Here is an 8,964-nt window from a genome sequence, read left to right as displayed (position 1 = left end):
AGCATAACAGGCCTGCAGCTCCCCTACACACAGCATAACAGGCCCACAGCTCGGCTACACACAGCATAACAGGCCCACAGCTCCCCTACACACAGCACAACAGGCCCACAACTCCCCTACACACACAGCATAATGGGTCCACAGCCCCCTTACATACAGCATAACAGGCCCACAGCCCCCCTACAAACAGCATAACAGGCCCACAACTCCCCTACAAACAGCATAACGTGTCCACAGCTCCCCTATACACAGCATAACAGGTCCGCAGCTCCCCTACAAACAGCATAACGTGTCCACAGCTCCCCTATACACAGCATAACAGGCCCGCAGCTCCCCTACACACAGCATAACAGGCCCACAACTCCCCTACACACAGCATAACGAGCCAACAGCTCCCCTATACACAGCATAACGGGCCAACAGCTCCCCTACACACAGCATAATGGGCCCACAGCCCCCTTACATACAACATAACGGGCCCACAGCCCCCTACACACAGCATAACAGGCCCGCAGCTCCCCTACACACAGCATAACAGGCCCGCAGCTCCCCTACACACAGCATAATGGGCCCACAGCCCCCTTACATACAACATAACGGGCCCACAGCCCCCTACACACAGCATAACAGGCCCGCAGCTCCCCTACACACAGCATAACAGGCCCACAGCTCGGCTACACATAGCATAACAGGCCCACAGCTCCCCTACACACAGCATAACAGGCCCGCAGCTCCCCTACACACAGCATAACAGGCCCACAGCTCCCCTACACACAGCATAATGAGCCAACAGCTCCCCTATACACAGCATAATGAGCCAACAGCTCCCCTACACACAGCATAACGAGCCAACAGCTCCCCTACACACAGCATAACGAGCCAACAGCTCCCCTACACACAGCATAATGAGCTAACAGCTCCCCTACACACAGCATAACAGGCCATCAGCTCCCCTATACCCAGCATAACGTGCCAACATTTCCCCTACACACAGCATAACGAGCCAACAGCTCCCCTACACACAGCATAATGAGCCAACAGCTCCCCTGCACACAGCATAATGAGCCAACAGCTCCCTTGCACACAGCATAACAGGCCCGCAGCTCCCCTACACACAGCATAACAGGTCCACAGCTCCCCTATACACAGCATAACGGGCCATCAGCTCCCCTATACCCAGCATAACGTGCCAACATTTCCCCTACACACAGCATAACGAGCCAACAGCTCCCCTACACACAGCATAATGAGCCAACAGCTCCCCTGCACACAGCATAATGAGCCAACAGCTCCCTTGCACACAGCATAACAGGCCCGCAGCTCCCCTACACACAGCATAACAGGCCCGCAGCTCCCCTACACACAGCATAACGAGCCAACAGCTCCCCTACACACAGCATAATGAGCCAACAGCTCCCCTATACACAGCATAACGAGCCAACAGCTCCCCTACACACAGCATAACAGGCCCGCAGCTCCCCTACACACAGCATAATGAGCCAACAGCTCCCCTACACATAGCATAATGAGGCAACAGCTCCCTACACACAGCATAACGAGCCAACAGCTCCCCTACACACAGCGTAACGAATCAACAGCTCCCCTACACACAGCATAATGAGCCAACAGCTCCCCTACACATAGCATAATGAGCCAACAGCTCCCCTACACACAGCATAACGAGCCAACAGCTCCCCTACACACAGCATAATGAGCCAACAGCTCCCCTGCACACAGCATAATGAGCCAACAGCTCCCTTGCACACAGCATAACAGGCCCGCAGCTCCCCTACACACAGCATAACAGGCCCGCAGCTCCCCTACACACAGCATAACGAGCCAACAGCTCCCCTACACACAGCATAATGAGCCAACAGCTCCCCTATACACAGCATAACGAGCCAACAGCTCCCCTACACACAGCATAACAGGCCCGCAGCTCCCCTACACACAGCATAATGAGCCAACAGCTCCCCTACACATAGCATAATGAGGCAACAGCTCCCTACACACAGCATAACGAGCCAACAGCTCCCCTACACACAGCGTAACGAATCAACAGCTCCCCTACACACAGCATAATGAGCCAACAGCTCCCCTACACATAGCATAATGAGCCAACAGCTCCCCTACACACAGCATAACGAGCCAACAGCTCCCCTATACACAGCATAACAGGCCCGCAGCTCCCCTACACACAGCATAACACGCTCGCAGCTTCCCTACACACAGCATAACAGGCCCGCAGCTCCCCTACACACAGCATAACACGCTCGCAGCTTCCCTACACACAGCATAACAGGCCCGCAGCTACCCTACACACAGCATAACGGGCCATCAGCTCCCCTACACACAGCATAACAGGCCCACAACTCCCCTATACACAACAAAATGTGCCAACAGCTCGGCTACACACAGCATAACAGGCCCGCAGCCCCTTACCCTGGTCATATTCGCCCGTCGTCGTCGCCATTGGGAGCAGGGTTCTTTTTTGTGGCCAAGAAGGATGGTTCGCTGAGACTTTGTATTGATTACCGCCTTCTAAATAAAATCACGGTCAAATTTCAGTACCCCTTGCCGCTGCTGTCTGATTTGTTTGCTTGGATTAAGGGGGCTAGTTGGTTCACCAAGATAGATCTTCGTGGTGCGTATAATCTTGTGCGCATTAAACAGGGCGATGAATGGAAAACAGCATTTAATACGCCCGAGGGCCATTTTGAGTACCTGGTTATGCCATTCGGGCTTTCTAATGCTCCATCAGTGTTTCAGTCCGTTATGCATGACATCTTCCGAGAATGCCTGGATAAATTCCTGATTGTATACTTGGATGATATTTTGGTCTTCTCGGATGATTGGGAGTCTCATGTGAAGCAGGTCAGAATGGTGTTCCAGGTCCTGCGTGCGAATTCTTTGTTTGTGAAGGGGTCAAAGTGTCTCTTTGGTGTTCAGAAGGTTTAATTTTTGGGTTTAAGTTTTTCCCCTTCTACTATCGAGATGGACCCTGTTAACCCCTTTACCCCCAAGAGTGGTTTGCACATTAATGACCGGGCCAATTTTTACAATTCTGACCACTGTCCCTTTAGGAGGTTATAACTCTGGAACGCTTCAATGGATCCTGGTTATTCTGACATTGTTTTCTCGTGACATATTGTACTTCATGACAATGGTAAAAATTCTTTAATAGTACCTGCGTTTATTTGTGAAAAAAATGGAAATTTGGCGAAAATTATGAAAATTTCGCAATTTTCCAACTTTGAATTTTTATGCAATTAAATCACAGAGATATGTCACTCAAAATACTTAATAAGTAACATTTTCCACATGTCTACTTTACATCAGCACAATTTTGGAACCAAAATTTTTTTTTGTTAGGGAGTTATAAGGGTTAAAATTTGACCAGCAATTTCTCATTTCTACAACACCATTTTATTTTAGGGACCACATCTCATTTGAAGTCATTTTGAGGGGTCTATATGATAGAAAATACCCAAGTGTGACACCATTCTAAAAACTACATCCCTCAAGGTGCTCAAAACCATATTCAAGAAGTTTATTAACCCTTCTGGTGCTTCACAGGAATTTTTTGAATGTTTAAATAAAAATGAACATTTAACTTTTTTTCACAAAAAATTAAAATTCAGCTCCAATTTGTATTATTTTACCAAGGTTAACAGGAGAAAATGGACCCCAAACATTGTTGTACAATTTGTCCTGAGTATGCCAATACCCCACATGTGGGGGTAAACCACTGTTTGGGCGCATGGCAGAGCTCAGAAGCGAAGGAGTGCCATTTGACTTTTCAATGCAAAATTGACTGGAATTGAGATGGGACGCCATGTTTCGTTTGCAGAGCCCCTGATGTGGCTAAACATTGAAACCCCCCACAAGTGACACCATTTTGGAAAGTAGACCCCCTAAGGAACTTATCTAGAGGTGTGGTGAGCACTTTGACCCAACAAGTGCTTCACAGAAGTTTATAATGTAGAACCGTAAAAATAAAAAATCATATTTTTTCACAAAAATTATCTTTTCGCCCCCAATTTTTTATTTTCCCAAGGGTAAGAGAAGAAATTGGACCCCAAAAGTTGTTGTACAATTTGTCCTGAGTACGCTGATAGCCCATATGTGGGGGTAAACCACTGTTTGGGCGGATGGGAGAGCTCGGAAGGGAAGGAGCGCCGTTTGACTTTTCAATGCAAAATTGACAGGAATTGAGATGGGACGTCATGTTGCGTTTGAAGAGCCACTGATGTGCCTAAACATTGAAACCCCCCACAAGTGACACCATTTTGGAAAGTAGACCCCCTAAGGAACTTATCTAGAGGTGTGGTGAGCATTTTGACCCACCAAGTGCTTCACAGAAGTTTATAATGTAGAACCTTAAAAATAAAAAATCATATTTTTTCACAAAAATTATCTTTTTGCCCCCAATTTTTTATTTTCCCAAGGGTAAGAGAAGAAATTGGACCCCAAAAGTTGTTGTACAATTTGTCCTGAGTACGCTGATACCCCATATGTGGGGGTAAACCACTGTTTGGGCGGATGGGAGAGCTCGGAAGGGAAGGAGCGCAGTTTGACTTTTCAAAGCAAAATTGACAGGAATTGAGATGGGACGCCATGTTGCGTTTGAAGAGCCACTGATGTGCCTAAACATTGAAACCCCCACAAATGACACCATTTTGGAAAGTAGACCCCCTAAGGAACTTATCTAGAGGTGTGGTGAGCACTTTGACCCACCAAGTGCTTCACAGAAGTTTATAATGCAGAGCCGTAAAAATAAAACAAAATTTTTTTCCCACAAAAATTATTTTTTTAGCCCCCAGTTTTGTATTTTCCTGAGGGTAACAGGAGAAATTGGACCCCAAAATTTGTTGCCCAATTTGTCCTGAGTGCGATGATACACCATATGTGGGGGGAACCACTGTTTGGGCACATGGGAGGGCTCAGAAGGGAAGGAGTGCCATTTGAATGCAGACTTAGATGGAATGGTCTGCAGGTGTCACATTGCGTTTGCAGAGCCCCTAATATACCTAAACAGTAGAAACCCCCCACAAGTGACACCATTTTGGAAAGTAGACCCCCTTAGGAACTTATCTAGATGTGTGCTGAGCGCTTTGACCCACCAAGGGCTTCACAGAAGTTTATAATGGAGAGCCGTAAAAATAAAACAAAAATTTTTTCCCACAAAAATTATTTTTTTAGCCCCCAGTTTTGTATTTTCCCGAGGGTAACAGGAGAAATTCGACCCCACAATTTGTTGTCCAATTTGTCCTGAGTGCGCTGATACCCCATATATGGGGGGGAACCACTGTTTGGGCGCATGGGAGGGCTCGGAAGGGAAGGAGCTCCATTTGGAATGAGGACTTAGATGGAATGGTCTGCAGGTGTCACATTGCATTTGCAGAGCCCCTAATGTACCGAAACAGTAGAAACCTCCCACAAGTGACACCATTTTGGAAACTAGACCCCCTAAGGAACTCATCTAGATGTGTTGTGATAGCTTTGAACCCCCAAGTGTTTCACTACAGTTTGTAACGCAGAGCCGTGAAAATTAAAAAAAAAAATCTTTCCCCCCAAAATTATTTTTAGCCCCCAGTTTTGTATTTTCCCGGGGGTAAGAGGAGAAATCCGACCCCAAAAGTTGTTGTCAAATTTGTCCTGAGTACGCTGATACCCCGTATGTTGGGGGAAACCACCGTTTGAGCGCATGGCAGAGCTCGGAAGGGAAGGAGCGCCATTTGGAATGCAGACTTAGATGGAATGGTCTGCAGACGTCACATTGCGTTTGCAGAACCCCTAATGTACCTAAACAGTAGAAACCCCCCACAAGTGACCCCATATTGGAAACTAGACCCCCCAGGGAACTAATCTAGATGTGTTGTGAGAACTTTGAACCCCCAAGTGTTTCACTACAGTTTATAACGCAGAGCCGTGAAAATAAAAAATCTTTTTTTTTCCCACAAAAAATATGGTTTAGCCCCGAGTTTTGTATTTTCCCAAGGGTAACAGGAGAAATTGGACCCCAAAAGTTGTTGTCCTATTTGTCCTGAGTACGCTGATACCCCATATGTTGGGGTAAACCCCTGTTTGGGCACACGGGAGAGCTCGGAAGGGAAGAAGCACTGTTTTACTTTTTCAACGCAGAATTGGCTGGAATTGAGATCGGACGCCATGTCGCGTTTGGAGAGCCCCTGATGTGCCGAAACAGTGGAAACCCCCAATTATAACTGAAACCCTAATCCAAACACATCCCTAACCCTAATCCCAACAGTAACCCTAACCACACCTCTAACCCAGACACACCCCTAACCCCAACCCTATTCCCAACCGTAAATGTAATCTAAACCCTAACTGTAACTTTAGCCCCAACCCAAACTGTAGCCCTAGCCCTGACCCTAGCCCTAACCCTAGCCCTAACCCTAGCCCTAACCCTAGCCCTAACCCTAGCCCTAACCCTAGCCCTAACTCTAACCCTAGCCCTAATAGGAAAATGGAAATAAATACATTTTTTTAATTTTTCCCTAACTAAGGGGGTGATGAAGGGGGGTTTGATTTACTTTTATAGCGGGTTTTTTAGCGGATTTTTATGATTGGCAGCCGTCACACACTGAAAGACGCTTTTTATTGCAAAAAATATTTTTTGTGTTACCACATTTTGAGAGCTATAATTTTTCTATATTTTGGTCCACAGAGTCATGTGAGGTCTTGTTTTTTGCGGGACGAGTTGACGTTTTTATTGGTAACATTTTCGGGCACGTGACATTTTTTGATCGCTTTTTATTCCGATTTTTGTGAGGCAGAATGACCAAAAACCAGCTATTCATGAATTTCTTTTGGGGGAGGCGTTTATACCGTTCCGCGTTTGGTAAAATTGATAAAGCAGTTTTATTCTTCGGGTCAGTATGTTTACAGCGATACCTCATTTATATCATTTTTTTATGTTTTGGCGCTTTTATACGATAAAAACTATTTTATAGAAAAAATAATTTTGGCATCGCTTTATTCTCAGGACTATAACTTTTTTATTTTTTTGCTGATGATGCTGTATGGCGGCTCGTTTTTTGCGGGACAAGATGACGTTTTCAGCGGTACCATGGTTATTTATATCTGTCTTTTTGATCGCGTGTTATTCCACTTTTTGTTCGGCGGTATGATAATAAAGCGTTGTTTTTTGCCTCGTTTTTTTTTTTTTCTTACGGTGTTTACTGAAGGGGTTAACTAGTGGGCCAGTTTTATAGGTCGGGCCGTTACGGACGCGGCGATACTAAATATGTGTACTTTTATTGTTTTTTTTTTTTTATTTAGATAAAGAAATGTATTTATGGGAATAATATATATATTTTTTTTCATTATTTTGGAATATTTTTTTTTTATTTTTTTTTACACATTTGAAATTTTTTTTTTTTACTTTTTTACTTTGTCCCAGGGGGGGACATCACAGATCAGTGATCTGACAGTTTGCACAGCACTCTGTCAGATCACTGATCTGACATGCAGCGCTGCAGCCTTCACAGTGCCTGCTCTAAGCAGGCTCTGTGAAGCCACCTCCCTCCCTGCAGGACCCGGATCCGCGGCCATCTTGGATCCGGGGCTGGAGGGAGCAGGGAGGGAGGTGAGACCCTCGCAGCAACACGATCACATCGCGTTGCTGCGGGGGGCTCAGGGAAGCCCGCAGGGAGCCCCCTCCCTGCGCGGTGCTTCCCTGCACCGCCGGCACATCGCGATCATGTTTGATCGCGGTGTGCCGGGGGTTAATGTGCCGGGGGCGGTCCGTGACCGCTCCTGGCACATAGTGCCGGATGTCAGCTGCGATAAACAGCTGACACCCGGCCGCGATCGGCGGCGCTCCCCCCGTGAGCGCCGCCGATCGCGCTGGACGTACTATCCCGTCCATGGTCATAGGGGCCCACCCCACATGGACGGGATAGTACGTCCGATGTCAGAAAGGGGTTAAAGTTCAGGCCATTTATGATTGGAATCAGCCGACATCTCTGAAGAGTCTGGAAAAGTTCCTGGGCTGTGCTAATTTTTATCGTCGCTTCATCAATAATTTTTCTAGTATTGCTAAACCGTTGACTGATTTAACCAAGAAGGGTGCTGATGTGGTCAATTGGTCTTCTGCTGCTGTGGAAGCTTTTCAAGAGTTGAAGCGTCGTTTTTCTTCTGCCCCTGTGTTGTGTCAACCAGATGTTTCGCTCCCGTTCCAGGTCGAGGTTGATGCTTCTGAGATTGGAGCAGGGGCTGTTTTGTCGCAAAGAAGTTCTGATGGCTCGGTGATGAAACCATGCGCCTTCTTTTCCAGGAAGTTTTCGCCTGCTGAGCGTAATTATGATGTTGGCAATCGAGAGTTGCTGGCTATGAAGTGGGCATTCGAGGAGTGGCGTCATTGGCTTGAAGGAGCTAAGCATCGCGTGGTGGTCTTGACTGATCATAAGAGCTTGACTTATCTCGAGTCTGCCAAATGGTTGAATCCTAGACAGGCTCGCTGGTCGCTGTTTTTCTCCCGTTTTGACTTTGTGGTTTCGTACCTTCCGGGCTCTAAAAATGTGAAGGCGGATGCCCTGTCTAGGAGTTTTGTGCCCGACTCTCCGGGTTTGTCTGAGCCGGCGGGTGTTCTCAAGGAGGGGGTAATTTTGTCTGCCATCTCCCCTGATTTGCGGCGGGTGCTGCAAAAATTTCAGGCTAATAGACCTGACCGTTGCCCAGCGGAGAAACTGTTTGTCCCTGATAAATGGACGAGTAGAGTTATCTCTGAGGTTCATGGTTCGGTGTTGGCTGGTCATCCTGGAATCTTTGGTACCAGAGATTTGGTGGCTAGATCCTTTTGGTGGCCATCTCTGTCGCGGGATGTGCGTTCATTTGTGCAGTCCTGTGGGATTTGTGCTCGGGCTAAGCCCTGCTGTTCTCGTGCCAGTGGGTTGCTTTTGCCCTTGCCAGTCCCGAAGAGGCCCTGGACACATATCT

Source organism: Ranitomeya imitator, chromosome 4 (genome assembly GCF_032444005.1).
Source record: "Ranitomeya imitator isolate aRanImi1 chromosome 4, aRanImi1.pri, whole genome shotgun sequence".
Lineage (NCBI taxonomy): Eukaryota > Metazoa > Chordata > Amphibia > Anura > Dendrobatidae > Ranitomeya > Ranitomeya imitator.
This window is presented reverse-complemented; position numbering follows the sequence as displayed.